This window comes from Crocuta crocuta, unplaced genomic scaffold, assembly GCF_008692635.1.
Source record: "Crocuta crocuta isolate KB4526 unplaced genomic scaffold, BGI_CrCroc_1.0 scaffold7, whole genome shotgun sequence".
NCBI lineage: Eukaryota > Metazoa > Chordata > Mammalia > Carnivora > Hyaenidae > Crocuta > Crocuta crocuta.
Window position 1 is genome coordinate 11335238 of NW_027531904.1, and position 19146 is coordinate 11354383.

The window sequence follows — 19146 nt, forward strand, 5'->3', positions numbered from 1 at the left end:
AAAAAAAAAAAAAAAAGTTTAACTCTTCAAGGTGACAAATGAGGTTTAGCAATTCTCTGTATCTGTATTAAGCCATACTGTAAAAATGAACCCACATCAAGTCACTCTCTGCCAACATTTATGTTACCAAAATTCAGAATACCAGTTGGTCATCACTTCCTAATGAGGCAACCTTTCCTTTACCCTTTTCCAGGCAGAATAAGTAATCCAACTAGCTCTGAGTATAACTGTTTGTAGTAACAAACACAGTAACTGTGTGTGCAAAGGCAAAAAACTCAAGCTGTCCTAAAATGTACCAAAAGCAGAAAAAAAGCAGTTGATTGACTGATTATTAGACATTATACAAGAACATGAGAAATAATCCAAAGATTTTAAAATGAAATGGTTGTGGACCCTAATTTCTATTATTTTCATCATACTACAAATGCTTCATCCTTGCTTCGATATGCATTAAAGCCATCCAAGAATTAAGCATGGGTTTGTAAGGGGCGCCTGGGTGGCTCAGTCAGTTAAGCACAGGACTTTGGCTCACGTCATGATCTCATGGTCCATGCGTGTGAGCCCGACGCGGGACCCTGCGCTGACAGCACGGAGGCTGCTTGGGATTCTACCCCTCTTCTCTGACCCTCCCCCACTGGCGCTTTACATCTTTCTCTCTCAAATAAATCAACCTAAAAAAAATGTGTAGAATTTTTTAATAAAAAGTCTTTTTAAAAGCATGGGTTTGTGACACACATGGCACAAGCTACCTTGTTAGAAATAAAATTGCTTTTAAAGATCTGATACTGATACTCACTTTTTATTCCAACCACTGTAATGTATAAAGTATTTCACTTGTTTGTCCTTTATGGCAACCTTTACACACTGAAATAAAAAAGAGAAAATTCACTCAGAAATTGTTCTTGAAAAAGGCGACAACTACCTGGACGATTTTCAAGCATGCAATCTGTCAGAGACACGCCACTCAAACTCTGGGGACCAAGACGAGCACAAGAAAGCACGCGTGTCAAGCAGAACAGGATGCAGGCGCTCGGGCCACTGGCGCGGTGCCATCCGACAACTGCCTTAGGGTCACAGCCTGCGGGGCTCAGCCCACAAAGCTGAAAACCCATAATAAAAGATCCCCTGACGCTTACTCGAGGAGCTAGATTAGCTCTCCTTAGCTCTCCAAGGACAGCTAGTGAAAGCCATGTTTGCACTTTCTCGGAAGTTTAGCCAGCCAGAAGCAATATTTATTTCAAAACAACAAATTCAGCTAAAGAATATTACTTATACCATATGATGAGAAAGTGTCATTAACTCATGGCAGACAATAAAGTGTTTTGCTGCAAAATATCAGTAACTAGCAAAGTGACAGATGAAAAACATTTTATATTCTTCTTAAAAAGCAGCCAAACAAATGAGAACAAATTATGAAAGGTATTAACTACGACAAGTCAAAGTGACCACTCTCCGCCTTGGATTTAAAGTCTTTATCGGAGGCAAACCGAGAGGCCCACAAGAACCCAAGCTATCCCCACCGCCATTTAAACCCAGCTCACCGGGGCTTCAGCTGCCAGGGGGACAGAGTGGAAAGGGCCACAAGCTGACACAACAAAAATAGGGCTCGGGGATATAAACGATCAAAAGGACTCACAACGGACTTAAAACTGTATGAAGATTACATCACTCAGACGTATGTACACACACGTGACATTCCTGAAGGATTCTCCATGAATCCAAATTCAGCCATTTGAGAACTTCAGAAACACACATCTATATATTTAACTGAAAACTGGTTATTATTTGGGGGACACGCTTCAAAACTGCTAAGACCATTTTCAAAGACACATATAAACTACCCACCAAGAATATTGTTGAAATTGCTTGTAAGTAACCACTATACTGCTTTGCACATCATTTTTAAAACCGTTAAAAACAGTCACACCAAACATTTCTGTGCTAAAAATTACCAGAAACAAAATATTTAAAAACACTTTTTGCTTGGGAATTCATAATTTCATTTACCTCCGGCTAAACGTAAAACCAGATTTCACAACTGGGACGTGACTGACAGAGGAAAGGAAACCCCCTAGGACTCAAACTCTGACAGGCAAGCCAACAAATAAAATTAAGTTAAATCTCACATTCTACTGTTAGGTTTTATCCTTGGTGTCATAGCTGGCTCATCACCTTTTCAGCAAACTGTACTTAACACACAAAAGGGACTGGCAGGATGTCCTCAAGTCATTAAACACACAGCGTAAGTTGCCCCCTCCCCTCAAATGCTCCTTCCATCCACAGGGCCTTCCGAAGGCCAGCAGGACGGGCGGCAGGGTGGCGACGCTTCATCTGACCCGCCCAGCAAGCAGTGAGACACCCGAAAGAGAACACGAGAGGCTCTATGACCCACAAACGTAGGAAAAAAGCAGCTAACTCTCTTACTACTCAAAAGTCATCTAACCAGTAATTTCAGCTAACTTGTCAAAAGAAAGTAAGTTTCATACCTTTGCTTCATAAAGAAGAGGCCCATGAAAGCACAGCACTCGCTCACCTGTAAAAGTAACAATAACAACAAAAAAGTTAATGGAAGCAAATAGGCACAATTTACTGGACTTCATATTTTTATCTTCAGGTGCAATAGGAGTGAATGATGAGCTACTAGGGAAACAACAAGTACAGAAACATGACAGGGTGGCACTCTCAGACTCTACCATTTGTATATAATCAGTTCACTATCGCTGAACACAAGATAAACACATAAAAGCAGAAATCGAAGTTACAGACCATAGTGTGTCTGCCTTCAAGATCACATTACGAAGTCTGGACTTTTATCTTTTTTTTTTAATTAAAAGAAAATTTTTTTAACATTTTATTTATTTCTAGGAGAGACAGAGACACCGTGAGCAGGGGAGGGTCAGAGAGAGAGGGAGACACAGACTCTGAAACACGCTCCAGGCTCTGAGCTGGCAGTCAGCACAGAGCCCGACGCGGGGCTCGAACCCACGAACCGAGAGATCATGACCTGAGCGAAAGTCGGACGCTTAACCGACTAAGCCACCCAGGCGCCCCAGTCTGGACTTTATCTTGTGAAGAACAACTCCCAAATCTGACCAAGAATCTCTTGGAGTTTTTAAAAGTACAGATTTTCGGGGTGCCTGGGTGGCTCTGTCAGTTAAGTGACTGACTCTTTGATTTTTGGCACAAGTCACGATCTCACATTTTGTGGGATTGAGCCCCGTGACGGGCAGACAAAACGGAGCCTGCTCTGGATGCTCCCTGCCCACCCCACCCCACCCCCGGCCTTGCTCTCTCTCAAGAATAAATAAATTTTTAAAAATAATAAAACTACAGAGTCTCAAGCTTCACCAGAGACCTGTATTCGAACCTCCCCGAATAGGTGGAGTAACTTTACTTTGTTCAAAGTTCTCCCTATAATGCATTCTCGTGTAGTGATTCCCCTCTGAAGAACGTGCCAGAAGATGGGAAACAGTCGGTTAAGTGTATGACTTTGGCTCAGGTCACGATCTCACAGTTCGTGGGTTCGGACCCCGCGTCGGGCTCTGTGCTGACAGCTCAGAGTCTGGAGCCTGTTTCAGATTCTGTAACTCTCTCTCTCTCAAATAAATAAAACATTAAAAAAAATTCTTTTAAGTGCAGAAAAAGCCTGGTAACTGGGGAAAGAGCAAACCATGGTATCAGGTTTTTGAAGCCCTTTTCCACTCTTAATCGTTCTAGTACCTCTTAGACAGAAGTAATTCTGCCCAATGCTGTCAAATTCAGGGCTGATGAGATTCCAGGCCCCCTCCTCCCGCTGGCTTGTGCTCACCGGGAACACTAACAAGCTACCACCCGCCTGTGAATTCCTGAGAAGGCCTAAAACGCCGAACAGTTATCTTTACCCTTTGCTGGAATAGAATTTGAAGGGAAGGATCAAGTCTGGTACAAAGAGCCACTGTGCTTAAAAACTGCTTACCTAACATATACTGAGCCATTATTAAATGAGAAAAACTCCCAAGTTGAAAGAAACCATGGAAAAAGTACTATTTCTGATAATCCACGTTTCCACCATCACATAAACTCAATTCTTTAGCAGTGTGTTTTAATTCAACGCTGTTACCACAAACAGGGTATTACTTTTCCCTTTCAAGGCATTCTCTGAACATATCTTATAAATAACATTTTCTGAAGTTTATTTGGAGAGGCAGGGAAAGAGACAAAGCTGCGGAGACGGAGAGGGAAAGCACGTGCGGGTGGAGGAGGGGCAGAAGGCGGTCCAAGCCGCGCTGAGGAGCGAGCCTGGCGCGGGGCTCAAACCCATGACCATGAGATCAGGACCTGAGCTGAAATCAAGAGGCGCTTAACTGACTGAGCCCCCAGGCGCCCCTACATACAGCTAACTTCTTAAAGACGGTCCAGCAATTCAGCTCTAACGCAGAGGAGAAGACATCTGGAAGGTGACGGTAAGGGCGACACTCTGCTGAGCAGCTTTCCAACCTTCCTGCGGCCCCCCCCCCCCCCCCCNCACTCTCTCCTCCCCCTAGTTTGGAACTAAAGCACTTTTTCCAGAAAGCCACCCTTGACTGTCCCCACCCGCAGCGACATCCCTTCCACGCCCTACAGCAGGGACTCACTTTCTGCGCCACCGACGCTCTGGCGAGGCCTATGCGCCATTTCCCGAATGTTTTCCATAAAGACGTGAAACACGGGGTATTTATAACAGAACAACAACTACGCCGAGGCGGCCAGCCAGGCCCTGGGGCTGTCACGCCCTGACCCAGCCGCCCCCGTAACTAACGGAGTCCCCCGCGGTTGACGCAGCAAGCGCCGCAGGCCTGAGGGGGCGTGAACCGCACCAANTGCGGGAGCCCGACCGCGGGGGCGCCCCGGGGGGACGGATTCGTCGCTGAGGTACCAAACGCCACCCGGACCGGTCCTTACAAACACACCTTTGACAACTTCTTCAACAGTCCATCAAGTTACAAGACGCCTGGGGTGCGGTAAGGAGTCTAACCGTTTGACAGTCCCCGCGACGACACGCTCCGCAGACGTGAGGCCGTGTACGGGGCCTCCGCCCGCACGACGGCGGGGTACGGTCTTTTCCAGGGTGCGCGCTCGGCTGCAACGCGTTACTTCGTCCTTCTTCCCCCCGAAGCCTCCACTCGAGGCACGAGAAAGACGTGTTCCCCGTAAACACTAAAGCTGTTCCGACCGCGTCAAGTTCTACCCTCAGCCCAGGCTTATTCGCCCCCCCACCCCCCGCGGAAAACAGCACCAATTGATAAGCAAGAGGAGCTCGTCCGCGTCGCNCTGCCCGCACCCCGGCACCCTGTCTGCCTTCTTCGTTCCCAGTGAAGTTGCGGTTGTTGCCTTTGCGTTAACTACACAACTGGTGCTTGAATACTTGGCTTGTTCGCCACGCAGCGCACAGAAGTGCAGGGCGCGCGTGAGCAGCCCCCGTGTCGCCGCGGGGACGTCGGCCGCCCCCCCGTGGGCCTTCCCTGCCCGCGGTCGTGCCCCAGCGTCTGATCCCTGAAGCCGGCCACACCGCGTCCGTCGCGGGACGCACCTCCTCAGCGTAGACAGACCCGAAGCGTTCCGACCTTGGTTCTGTTGCAGGACATTTCGGTTGCTTTCAATATTTCACTGTAAAAAACCCTAAGTCTTTCCACCTAAACCATCGTACACATTGGGCTTTGTCGTTTGTTTGTTTGTTTGTTTCTGGGACCCCAGATGCAGAATCACGAAGTCAGAGGCTGTGGGCGTTTTAAACGGCCGAGGGAAGCTTCCTAAATCCACATGTCAGCCGGCGGGTTCCGAGAGCCTGTTTCCCGCATCTCGGCCAAACCCGGCGGCCCGGGCCCCCCGTCGGGGGGAAGTCAGGCTGTGCAAAGGGAGCCAGACCCCGAGCAGGATTTCCTCCAGAAATCAGGGCGGTGGCTAGCGAGGTGGGAGGGGCCCTGAGGGAACTCGGGGTGCCGGATGCGTTCTGTATCCTTGGTGTGGTTGGTGGTGTTTACAGAGCACGGATTCGTCTCGCTGTACAGTTAGGACGAATGCATTTTAACCTCCCCACTGCAGAGCCTAATAAAAATGCGGTTACAAGTCACTTTCTTTCAGACATTGTGAACTTTTCAAACGCAAAGAACTAGAAAGAATAATACATTACATATCATTCCTGATTTCCTCATTAGGTACTTCCAAAATAGAAAGGCATTCTCTCACATGCCACAGTACCGGTATGCACACAGCACAATTAACGGTGATTCCCTAAAATCATATAATTCCCACTCCACATTTCCTCACTCGTTCCTAAAATGTTTTTATGTTTGTATACGTTTTGTTTGTTTTGTCAAAGCAGAATGCATTAAATGACATTTTGCCTTTGGTTGCTACATCTCTTAAATCTTTATTTATTTTTTAGATTTTTTTTTTTTGAGAGGGCACAAATGAATGAGGGGCAGAGAGAGAGAGAGGGAGAGAGACAGAAAATCCCATGAGGGGCGGAGAGAGAGAAAGAGAACCACAGGTCGAGCTCACCCAACATGGGGCTTGAACTCACCAACTGTGAGATGACCTGAGCCAAAGTCAGATGCTTAACAACTGAACCCCCCAGATGCACTTAAATCTTTTTTTAAAATGCATTTGTATCTTATTTTTATTATTATTATTATTTAGAGAGAGACTACAAATGGGGGAGAGGGGCGGGGGGGGAGAGAGAGAGAGAGAGGAGAGAGAGAGAATTTTAAGCAGGCTCCACACTCAACTTGGGCCTTGACATGGAACTCGATCCTATGACCCTGGGATCATGAACTGAGCCAAAATCAAGACTCTTGAATTTGGGTCAGATCTTGATTTTGCTGTTTGTGAGATTGAGCCCTGGGTTGGGCTCCGTGCTGACAGCGTGGAGTCTGGTTGGGATTCTCCCTCCCTCTTTCTCTGCCCCTACTCTGCTTGTGCTTTCTCTCTCAACATAAATAAATATTTTTTTAAATTTTTTAATGTTTTATTTATTTCTGAGAGAGAGAGAGACAGCGAGAACAGGGGAGGGTCAGAGATAGGGAGACACAGAATCTGAAGCAGCTCCAGGCTCTGAGCTGTCGGCACAGAGCCCGACACGGGGCTTGAACCCACAAATCGTGAGATCATGACCTGAGCCGAAGTCAGACACTTAACTGACTGAGCCACCCAGGCGCCCCAATAAATATTTTTTTAAAATCTTTTTTAAAATCAAGGCCAGAAGTTCTTTTCTTAAATATTTATTTACTTTTGAGAGAAAAAGAGACACAGAGTACGAAAGGGGGAGGGGTAGAGAGAGAGACACACACACAGAATCTGAAGCAGGCTCCTGGCTCTGAGCTATCAGCACAGAGCCTGGCGTGGGGCTTGAACCCACAAATTGAGAGATCTTGACCTGAACCGAAGTCAGAGGCTCAACCGACTGAGCCACCCAGGTGCCCCAGCCAGAAGTTCTTAAGGCAGGAATCTATGGATATAATTCAAAGGTCCATGAACTTGGATAGGTAAAAAATTACATCTTTACTTTCATCACATTCAAAATGAAAGTTAGCATTTCCTTTCATTGTAAATGAAGGAAACAAACTACAGCAATAGCGCCCGTGGCTTTGCCACAATATAAATTAGACAGTCTCATGTCACCTGCAGCGCTCGTATATATCTCGAAGCCATCATTTACATCCAGCGTTATTCAGCATTATTTTGAAATTACTGTACTTACCAGACCTGCTGCTACATTGTTAGATTAGAAATGAAGCACGTACATTACCATATCATATTTTAAGATATTTTGATAACTATTTCAACATAATTGTTCTCCTTTATCATCCTATGTGGTTTTGTTTCGTACATTTAACATCACTCTGAAAAGAGCTCACTGACCCCACTAGGCTGCCGCAGGGTCGGGGGAGCCCTTGGCGCAGACAGTCCACCCCTACACGTGCCTTATTATCAGTGGCATTAGTGTGTGTTCATGACATGTGCTTTCTGAAGAGCCTGGGCCTTTTCGAATGTCCGGCATCTGGATTTGCCAGATTGTTCACTCACGGTGTTCCTTAACTCACTTCTCTGTAAACTTTCTATAAGCTTAAAGTCAGGGCAAAAGCCTTGATTAGATCTAACTCAGGGGTTTCTCACAAGAATATCTCATAGGTTGGGGCGCCTGGGTGGCTTAGTCGGTTGAGCGTCCGGCTTTCGCTTAGGTCATGATCTCGCGGTTCGTGGGTTCGAGCCCCGCGTCGGGCTCTGTGCTGACTGCCAGCTCAGAGCCTGGAGCCTGTTTCAGTCTGTGACTCCCTCTCTCTCTGACCCTCCCCTGCTCACGCTGTCTCTCTCTCTCTCTCTCTCTCTCTCATAGGAAAAAAAAAAAATCTCATAGGTGACGCCGTGCACTTCCCAGCTGCGTCAAGTCAGGACACCCGTGGCGTCCGGCTGTTTCATCAGTGATGCTCAATGTGATCACGGGGCTAAGGAGGTTAAGACAATTTTGTTTATGCATGATCAAATAGTACTTATGTATGGAGATTAAAAATCACGTACAAAAGCAGGGGGGAGTACGTGAGCCAGGGTGCAGCCCGCACGCAGCCTCTGCAGGAGCCGACGCGGCCAACCTTGTCTCGTTGGTACCGAGCGTTCCTCCCTCCACCAAAATCCACAACACAAATCCCAGATATCATAACTACCTCCATCGTACACAAGTTAGTATGCATCGCTCGTAGATGAGGGCTCTTTTTAAACACAACACCGTTACTACATTTAAAAATAAATAACTTCTGGGGCTCCTGGGGGGCTCAGTTGGTTAGCGTCTGACTCTTGATTTCAGCTCAGGTCACGATCTCACGGTTCGTGAGTTCGAGCCCCACATCGGGCTCTGTGCTGACAGCGTGGAACCCGCTTGGGATTCCCTCTCCCTCTCTGTCTGCCCCTCCCCCGCTCTCTCTCAAAAATAAATAATAAAATATTTAAATAAATAAATAAACAAATAACTTCTGGGCGCCTGGGTGGCTCAGTTGGTCAGGCATCTGACTCTTGATTTTGTCTCAGGTCATGATCCTGGGGTTCTGATCAAGCCCCACATCAGGCTCATGCTGAGTATGGAGCCTGAGTAGGATTCTCTCTCTCTCTCTGCCCCCTCCCTCACTTGCGCTCCCTCTCTTTCTCTAAAATAAAATTTATAAATAAATAAGTAAATAAATAACTTCTTTTTTTTAATGTTTTACTTATTTCTAGGAGAGAGAGAGAGAGAGACAGCATGAGCAGGGGAGGGTCAGAGAGAGGGAATCACAGACTATGAAACAGGCTCCAGGCTCCAAGCTGGCAGTCAGCACAGAGCCTGATGCGGGGCTCGAACCCACGAACTGCGAGATCATGACCTAAGTGAAAGTCGGATGCTTAACCGACTAAGCCACCCAGGCGCCCCATAAATAAATAACTTCTTAATATCGTCAAGTATCCAGTCAGTGTTCAGACTCTCCAGATGCTGTCATGCCTGTGCTTTTATACTTGGTTGGTTCATATCAGGATCCAAACATTGTTCACACATTTCTCTGGATTCCTTTTGGTTGAGTTATCTGTCTCTTTTTCTTGTCCTTTTCTTGTTGTTTTTTTTTTAATGTTTACTTAATTTTGAGACAGAGTGCAAGCAGGGGAGAGGCGGAGAGAGAGGGAGACACAGTATCTGAAACAGACTCCAGGCTCTAAGCCGTCAGCACAGAGCCCGACGCGGGGCTCGAACCGATGAGCCGCGAGATCTTGACCTGAGCCGACATCAGAGGCTTAACCGACTGAGCCACTCAGGCGCCCCTCTTGTCCTTAACTTGTGAAAGAAACTGAACCACAGAGAATTAGCAAGCTTTCTTAAAATAGGTCATTTATAGAATAATTGAGGATAGCCTTCAAATATGAGCTCCATGAGAGAGTAAAGTGTGTTTGATTTGATGTATCTTTGAATACATTATTTTAGTATAAGGAGTCATAAATCATTAGTCAACATAATCAACGACCAGCAAAAAGAAGAAAATAGCCCTCAACATGAAGCTCAGCTTTAAGTGTTAGTTGTCAAGGGGCTGTGACCCTAACTCGCCGGAGCCGAACGCAGGTCCGCACCCAATCAAACTGCTGCTTTTCCCAACACTTTTGAAAGGAATTGAGATCAACTGAAATGAAATGAAATGGATAGCAATTAATACCAGGCATTAAAAAAATATATATATTTTTAAATCAAAATCACCTCCCAACAGAACACGGATTCTATTAGTGTCCTGGGGCCACCGAAACAGGTGCCAGAGAGCAGGTGGCTTTAACGACAGACAGTTGCTGTCTCCCAGTCCGGAGGCCAGAGGCCTGAGACCCTGGTGCTCGGTCCTCCTGAGGCTGGGGGCCGGAGCCTGCTTTGTGACTCTGCAGCTCTGGTGCTTTGCTGGTAACGCTCAGGGCCCCTGGCTGGTGAAAGCACCGCTCCGCTCACCACGCGTCTTCACGCGGCCTTCGTCCTTGTGTCCAAATGTGCATTTCCGGGTGTGTGTCCGTATCCCCACTCGGCTTCTTATAAAGACACCAGTTACTCGGGGGTAAGAGCCCATTCTGCTGTAGTTCGTCCTCATTTTGACTATTACATTTACAAAAACCTTATTTCTTTTTTTAAAAATATTTTTATTTATTTCTAGGAGAGAGAGAGAGCGAGCGAGAGACAGCGTGAGCAGGGGAGGGTCAGAGAGAGAGGGAGACACAGGCTCTGAAACAGGCTCCAGGCTCTGAGCTGGCAGTCAGCACAGAGCCCGACGCAGGGCTTGAACCCACGAACTGCGAGATCATGACGGAAGCGAAAGTCAGACGCTTAACCGACTGAGCCACCCAGGCGCCCCTACAAAAACCCTATTTCTAAATAAGGCCACATTCTGGGGTATGAGAGTTAGTGCCTCAACACATGCGTGTTATGGGAACACAATTCACCCCATAACACCAATGTCCAATTTAAAATGGATGCATGATGGGGGCCCCTGGGTGGCTCAGCCGGTTGAACATCTGACTTCAACTCAGGTCATGACCTCACAGTTCACGGGTGTGAGCCCCACGTTAGGGCTCTGTGCTGACAGCTCAGAGCCTGGGGCCTGCTTCAGATTCTGTGTCTCCCTCTCTCTGGCCCTCACTGGCTCACACTCTGTCTCTCTCCGTGTCTCTCTCTCTCTCTCAAAAAGGAATAAAACATTGGGAAAAAAATCTTTAAACAGATGCATGGTGAAGACTTCTGGGGGAAAGAGTGCACTTAGCATGGTGACCACTGAGCAGTGTACACAATTATGGAATCACTGCATTGTATACCTGAAACTAACATAACACTATGTTAACTATCCAGGAACTAAAAATTAAAAATCAATCACTCAATCAATGGACGCATGACATCTTCACTGACTTCTTGCCTTTTCTCCAACAGGTTTTTGCCTTTTGAAAAATTCTACGTCACCTCCCATCACCTAGAGATTTTTAACTCCTGTAATGATAGAGGCATTTAGGGATCTTCATTTCTGATGCTGAAATTTTCTGTGCCTTCCTTCCGAAGTCTGAAGTTGTATCCTGAATTAATAAGGGCTGTGGCGAATGTCTGGAAATCGCTGCGAACCATGGAAAGGATTTCAGATAAGGAAAACATATGCAGCGGTCAACATAAAGGCCAAGTTATGCCCCTAAGAAATTGGGGGTTTTTTTAAGGAAAGAATTGGGTTTTTTTCCTATGCAGGAAAAAAAAAAAAGAAAAAAATCCAAAACCAAACCAAACCAAACAAAAAGTCTCTTTGCTTGCTTTTGAAATACATTTTGAGATTCCCAAATGGAGGATGGAAAATAGCAGCGAGTAGCTGATCCCCCAAGGGGACCCGTAAGCACTCGCCCTTCCCACAGGCAAAAAGCGAGTGGATTCACTACAAAGGATTTAAGGGCAGGAAATTCATATGCATAATAAAGCCCGTGACTCACCGCTGATCTCCAAACTAATCAATACCGCACAGCATTAAATTAAATGTTAATCATTAATCAAGCCCCGCACTTCCGCTACTGTCTCCTCGGCCGCCCCGGCGGAGCCCCCGGCCTCCGCAGGGGGCGGTGTGGACCCGCATTCCCTGCACGTTGGAACGGTCACCCGCGCACTGAGACGAAATGGTTCTCCAGCCTCACGGCTCCCGAACGGTTTCCCACGCCGCGCACGTTTGAAAACGGGAAGCTGCGGGGCGCCCCGGGGGGCAAGGCTGAGGAGACCCCCGGGCTCCACCGGGAAGGTAAAAATCACAACCGCCCAACGTGGGGCTCGAACCCACGACCCTGGGATTAAGAGTCCCATGCTCTACCGACTGAGCTAGCCGGGCTGACGGAAGCAGCCGCCTTTCCAAAGCCCTTAAGAGGAATAAGCTTATTTTACCCTGTTCCGAGACCTGGTTTCTTTATTNCGGAACCCCTGCGCAAAGCTCGGAGCCCGGGCTCGGCAGTGGAGGTAGCTGGCCTCTCGCGACCGTGTGTGCGTTTGAGGTTTCTGACATTTTTCCGAGGTTTTATGGGAGTTTTCAACGAGGCCGTGCCGTACTGTTCACACAATAGAAGGTTACGGAAGAGCTACCGCAGTCCCAGAAATTCACTGGAAATACCATCCAGCGTTTGCTGCCGCGCAGACCCAAAGGCGAAGACTTCTCTCCTATAGACCGAAACGCCCCCGTGTGGGGGCGTTCACTGTTTGAAGCGTGTCCCCCACTAACGCTGAAAAATGCAGGACTTATTTTGCTTCTTCTGGAGGAGCTGTAGTTCCCCGTCACCAGCTAGTCCCAGTGGGTGAGGGGGTGTTCCGCTTTGTAGGGGAAAAAACCCAAACATGTAGGATCAGAAAAAGCATAATTCAAACCCTTACAAATAGGATTATCAAATTGTAGCTGGACCACTAATTTAATAGTGGGTGGGGACCTGGGTATTCACACACCTCTTACTTCCCAGGGGCACATCGGGTAATCCAGTTGCCTGTTAGAGGGGTCCGCCTGTCACCACCCTGAGAAATTAATCCGGGTTTTGCTGTGATTTTACTATTTCTCAGCAAGCCAATGCGTCTTCAGTAGTGACGTAAATGAAGTATGCAGAATCAGTGGTAATTATTTATTCTATCGAAAAATGCTTTATATGTTAAATCCAGTTTACAGGAAATGAAGACCTATGAGGAGCCAGAGGAAGGGCGCCACCCAGAAGCAGAAGGCGGGAGGTTCTGCAGGATGACGGGCCCAGGGTCCCCAACTATGTTCTATTTCCGGATATGCCTTTTTCCAGATGAAGAGGCTAAAGGGCCGTACGAGTCAGATGCAGTAGGTGATCCTGGATTGGAGACTCTTCTGGATAAACCAGCTATTAAGAAGATTTGGGGATCCCGTGAGGAAATTTGAATGTCATTTGAATATTAGATGAGGTGAAAATTCACTGCAATAGAAGAGTGGAAAAAGCTGATTGCAGATAAAATGTAATCTCTCATTTTAGTAAAAAGAAGGCCATGTATTAAGGTATTAATGGTGACACGTGGGGAATAGGAATTTTAAGATTCACGTTTTGAATTTTTGCTTACCTTCGTTCTCTGACTTCCTAAAATGCATATATGTACTTGTGTGATCATAAAAAGGTTATTTAAAAAAAATAGATGAGGGCCGCCTGGGTGTCTCAGTCAGTTAAGCATCGGACTTCAGCTCAGGTCATGACCTCACGGTTCGTGGGTTCGAACCCACATCGGGCTCTGTGCTGACAGCTCAGAGCTTGGAACCTGATTCTGATTCTGTGTCTCCCTCTCTCTGCCCCTCCTCTGTTCATGCTTTGTCTCTATCTCTCAAAAATAACTAAAATAAAAATAGATAAGAAAGCAAAAGAAAAGTAAGACTTTAAAATGGGACCATCACAGGGGCGCCTGGGTGGCTTAGTTGGTTGAGCATCCAATTCCGGCTCAGGTCATGATCTCGGTGTCTGTGGGTTCAGGTCCCACATCGGACTTTGTGCTAACAGCTCGGAGCCCAGATCCTGCTTCAGATTCTGTATCTCCTTCTCTCTCTGCCCCTCCCCTGTTTACACATGTGCACTCTCTCTCAAAAGTAAGCAACTAGGGGCGCCTGAGGGGCTCAGTTGGTTGAGCGTCCGACTTCGGCTCAGGTCATGATCTCGTGGTTCGTGGGTTCGAGCCCCGCGTCAGGCTCTGTGCTGACAGCTCAGAGCCTGGGGCCTGTTTCAGATTCTGTGTCTCCCTCTCTCTGCCCCTACCCCTCTCATGCCGTCTCTTTCTGTCTCAAAAATGAATAAACTATATAAAAATTTTAAAAAACCAAACTACATAAGTAAATATTTAGGAAAAACCTATTTAAAAATACATGCAGTTCAGTGGCATTAAGTGCATCCGTGTTGTCCCACAACCATCCCTACCCTCCGTCTCCAGAACTATTTCAGCTTCCCAGACTGACGCTCTATCTTCATGAGACACTGGCCCCCCATCCACCTCCCCCAGCCCTGGGACCCACTATTGCACTCTGTCTATACATACGATCTCTCCAGCTACCTCGTGTAAGTGGAATTATACAACACTTGTCTTTTTCTGACTGAATTATCTCACCGAGCATATTGTCCTTAAGGTTCGTTCATGTTGGAGCAGGCGTTAGAACGTCCTTCCTTTTTAAGGCTGAAGAATATTCCGTTGCGTGCATAGACCACATTTTGTTTGTCTCCTCGTCTGTGCATGGACGTTAGGCCACTTCGCCTTCGGGCTGTCGTGAGTGATGCTCCCCTGGATGCTGGTGCAGAAGCGTCTGCTCCGATCCCTGCTTTCAGTTCCCCCGGTTACGTATCCAGGGACCAGGGGCTTCTGGGTCACACAGAAATTCCAAGTTGAATTTTTTGAGAAAGTTATTTCGCAATTTTAACCTTCACGCAAATCATTTCCCAGTGTGGGCCTCCATTTCCTCAACGCAAAATATGACGGGGGGGGGGGAGGGGGGGACTGAAGGAGGTCCCAAAGGAGCTGGGGGCCTGGTGACCATCCACGCCCCTGGAGGAAAGTGCTGGTCCCCCACTCTCCGTTCTCAGCTCCATCCTGGAAGGGCTCAGGCAGGAGACCCCTTCCCCAAGGTTACACCGCGCCCCCTGCGGCGAGCGCGGCTCCCGGTACAGCCACAGCCGACTGCGCTCCCTCGGGCTCCGCGCTGCGCCCCGCCAGGGGCCCCGAAAGCAAGCACGCGGGCGTTGGCCTGAGACCATCTCGGTTCAAACGCCCGCTGGGCCACCATTCGGCCCAGGGTTTGCAACGTGCCTTCGGGGCGCCAGGCGGACCTGCACGAAGGGACGCGGTGCTGCCCGCCGCCCGCCCCCCTAGAGGCTGGCCTTCCTCGCGAGGCGGGGAGGTCGGCTGGACCCGGTGGGTCTTCCACCCTTAGCGGGCGCCCCTTCAGTGAGGAGCTTCACGCCACGCGCCCTCCACCGGTGACGGCCTTCCTGTCCAGGGGGCAGGGTTACAGGGCGCTGGAGCCTTGATGCAGGGGAGGAGCGGCCCGGGGGCATCCCCGGCATCTCGCGTCTGGGGACCAGGTGGCCTGGGGGTCCGCGCCAGCAGGGCGGCTGCGGGGACGCAGATGGGTGATCACAGGTACCGGTGAGGGTGGAGAGGTGGCGGAGCCTCATACGCTCCGCCTGGCAGCGCAGCAGGGGCGCCGCACAACGGCCTGCCTGGTCCCTGAAGGCTCCGCACAGTCACCATCCGACCCAGCAGTTCAGCTCCTCCGTAGGTGCCAAGAGCAAACCGGTCCTCAGGAGCCCTGGGACCCAGCGCCCACGGCAGCCCGGTTCAGAGAGCCAGGAAGGGGGAACCAGGGGCGCCTGGGGGCTCAGTCGGTTGGGCGTCCGACTTCGGCTCAGGTCGGGATCTCTCGGTTCTTGGGTTCGAGCCCCGCGTCGGGCTCTGTGCTGACAGCTCAGAGCCTGGAGCCTGTTTCAGAGTCTGTGTCTCCCTCTCTCTCTGACCCTCCCCTGCTCACGCTGTCTCTCTCTCTCTCTCTCTCTCTCTCTCAGAAATATATAACATTAAAAAAAATTTTTTTAAATTAAAATTAAAAAAAAAGAAAGCGAACTAGCCACATGTCCACTGCCTACGAGTGAACCATCGCTACGCCGAGGAGCCAGGTCCCCAGACCGTCCTGGCCACGGAAGGGGTGGAGTGCTCTGCAGGCTAAACATACATGTTCCCAGGAAACCTCCCGCTGAGTGACACAAGCCAAGCAGAGGAGACGCAGCGTAGGATTCCACCTGCGCCAAATGTCTGGAACGCCCGGGCCCACGGGGCGAGATCAACGGCTGCCTCCCGCGGTGACACTTCTGCGTCCGGACGCCGGAACCCCCTGAGTCACACAGTTTCAAAATGAGTTTGGTGCCGTGTAAAGTGTATCTCAATAAACTATTGTTTTTAAAAAAGAAGGAAAAATGCCAAAACAGGGTAAGAGTTTAGATATATTCTAAATATTTAAGTTGCAAGATAAATGTTTACATTTTTGCATCTTCTCCGTGTGTTTAATGACAGAATATACAACTTCATTTGGACAAAAGGTCAAATGTCTAAAGGGTCTAAGAACCCGGGGAAGGTGAGGGCAGGAGCTGCCGCCCTCAATTTGCTGTGTGACGTCAGGCAACCGCCTCTCCCATTCTGGGCCCAGATTCTTCGTCTACATAACAAGGACGCCCACACAAGTTCCAGAGGGCCCCATGCCTCCTCCTTGACCTTCTCTGAGCCGAGCTGGCGGGACTCCGGAAGGGCTCCCACGCCTCGGCACCCAGCCCCGCAGGGCATCTCTGCAGGTCTCGGACAGACAGGACACTGTGAGCCCCGTGTGCTCACAATGGTGCCATTGTGCCCAGAAGAGCCTCTTTGTTCCTTTCTGCTCAGTCTGCAGCCTTGGAGCGCGGTCCGATCACCAGCCCTGGGACGGGTGGGCCGCGGCCAAGGACCGAGGTGGGCAGGGGCCGAGAGCACTGGGCAAGCACTTTGCAGCGATGGCTGTCGTTTGTGGGGTCCTCGCTCTGGGAAGCGCCCCCACGTGCTAACAGCGCCTTCAGGGGCGCCTGGGGGGGGGTCCGTCGGTTCAGCGTCTGACTCTTGATTTTGGCTCAGATCATGATCTCGTGGTTTGTGAGTTCGAGCCCTGCGTTGGACTCTGCTGACAGTGCAGCCTGCTTGGGAATCTCTCTCTCTCTCTCTCGGACCCTCCCCCATTTGTGTTCTCTCTCTCTCAAAAAAAAAAAAAAATGAGGATCCAAAACTCCGTTTAAAGAAAAAAAATTAAGAAATAAATCAAAGCACCCTCAGCTGAGGTGAGTGGAAGGGCTTGTCTGAGAGCACACAGCTTTCAAGTTGCAGGGCTGGGTGCTGTGCGCTGGCCCCCGGGCACCTCCTGGGCGTGCCAAGATCGCTTGCTCTCCCCCTGCTCATTTTCCACGACCCAGGCTGTTTCCTAAGCACTGTGTGTATGTGAGCTCTTTTAAGACTCCTAACAATCCTGGGAGCAAAGTGCTGTCATTACCATCATAAGGGTCAGGAACTGAGGCACAGAGAGGTTCAGTAACTTGGTCAAAGTCACACAGCAAATGAGTAATGGAGCTGGAGCAAGGACGAGGTGGCCCCAGCCAGCTAGTAAGTTCGTAAACCTGACTTTCCACTTTCTGGAGCTCATGAAGTGGTGCTTGGTGGGTTGAGAGGGATTTAAACATGCTTGAACCAGCGCCCGGCCCCGGCCTGCCGCTGAAGGGACCACGGGGCCGGGCAGAGGACGGGCAAGGGGTGCCCGCGAGCCTGGGTCCAGCGACCCACTGCCGGCCATGCAGCACCAGCAGCTCCTCTGACAAGTTACAATGGACCCAGAAATCTGGATTTTAACTAAAAATTCCTAACTTTTATAACATTTTTTAAGTTGAGTTCTCTCGAGAGGCAGAGAGGGAGGGAGAGAGCATCCCAGGCAGGCTCCACACTGTCAGGGCAGAGCCCGACGTGTGGCTCCAACTCACCACCTGTGAGGCCATGACCTGAGCCCAGAGGCAGAGTCAGACGTAACGCACTGAGCCCCGCAGGCGCCTCTAAAAACGCTTGATTTTTAAATCTCAGCAACTAGATAATTTTAATGCCGGTACTATGCCAGCTGCGCACCCCGGCCCGGGCGGCGTGGCACATGGGCGGCCGGGCTTCACCCTCTGCAGCGGGCTGACCGCCCCCCCCAGCGCGGTTGGGCTGCAGGGCCAGGCCTCCCCGGCCCCCTCCCCCGGGCACGGCGGGGGTCAGCTGGGGTCGAGGGCCCTGCCCCCAGGGTGAGACATCACCGCCCCTGGCCCGTGGGGGGCTCCTCCGGGCCTTAGCGGCTGATCTGGCGGTCAGAGNCGGGCGCGTGAGGAGCCCCGGGCTCTGGAGCGCGGGCAGCTGGCGGGTGTGGACCTTTGACCGCAGCGCTCGCTTGGTTTGGAAGCCAACTCGCTTCACGGACTGTAAGCCACGCAGTCGCTGGGCCGGTCCTCACGGGGCCATCTTCCGAGTTCAGCCTCGGACACGCGCTGGCCCCGCGCACTATTCACAGCAGCCGCGCGCGAGGTGGAAGCTACTGGATCGCCCCCCGCGGGTCATCGGGTCAGACGGTACGTGCGCAGTCGACGGCGCAGGCGTGCGTGCAAAGGCCTCAAGTCGTGACCTGCTCTGCGACCCAGGCGGGCCCTAAAAATCGTGATCCAGGAAACGAGCCAGACACGGAAGGGCAGGTACTGTAACCACCGCACGACCTCCCCCCGACAGGGGCCTGGAAGCATCAGACGCACCGAGGCGGGCGGAGAACGGGGTGGGGGAGGGGAAGGAGCGCAGCCCCGCGGGGCCGGAACTTCCGGTGCGGGCGGTCACGTGACCGCCATCGCGGTTCCTGCGCCCCGACGCGTGCTGACCGGGTTCAGGTGGTGAGCGCTGTGCCCGGTGTGTTTTGACGCAGCACAAAGAATCGAAGCGCCTCGCGTTGGGGTCCCCGCCCCGACAGCCCGTCAAGCGTGTTGGCACCCAAGGGCCCGCGTGCGTGAGTCGGGGAAGGCGGCGTGTGGCCCCGGCCCGGCCCGCCCGCAGGAGGCCGGGAACGCGGGGTG

The 19146-nt window shown here is 50.3% G+C and overlaps 1 protein-coding gene, 1 long non-coding RNA gene and 1 other non-coding gene across 4 annotated transcripts in view; 2 read left to right on the forward strand and 1 right to left on the reverse strand.

Moving 5' to 3' along the window:
• IDH3A (isocitrate dehydrogenase (NAD(+)) 3 catalytic subunit alpha) overlaps positions 1 to 19146 on the forward strand; it is a 207535-nt gene that overhangs the window by 19601 nt on the left and 168788 nt on the right. The window lies entirely within an intron of this gene.
• On the reverse strand, positions 12281 to 12353 carry TRNAK-CUU (transfer RNA lysine (anticodon CUU)). The gene has a single exon. It is a non-coding gene; the product is annotated as a tRNA-Lys (tRNA).
• The window catches only part of LOC144240070 (uncharacterized), a 15336-nt gene continuing 15129 nt past the window's right edge, over positions 18940 to 19146 (forward strand). Inside the window, exon 1 of one of the 2 annotated variants that reach the window (XR_013337555.1) lies at positions 18940 to 19143. This is a non-coding gene — a long non-coding RNA (uncharacterized LOC144240070). The remainder of the gene's footprint in view (positions 19144 to 19146) is intronic. The other variant, XR_013337556.1, reaches the window with a different exon arrangement.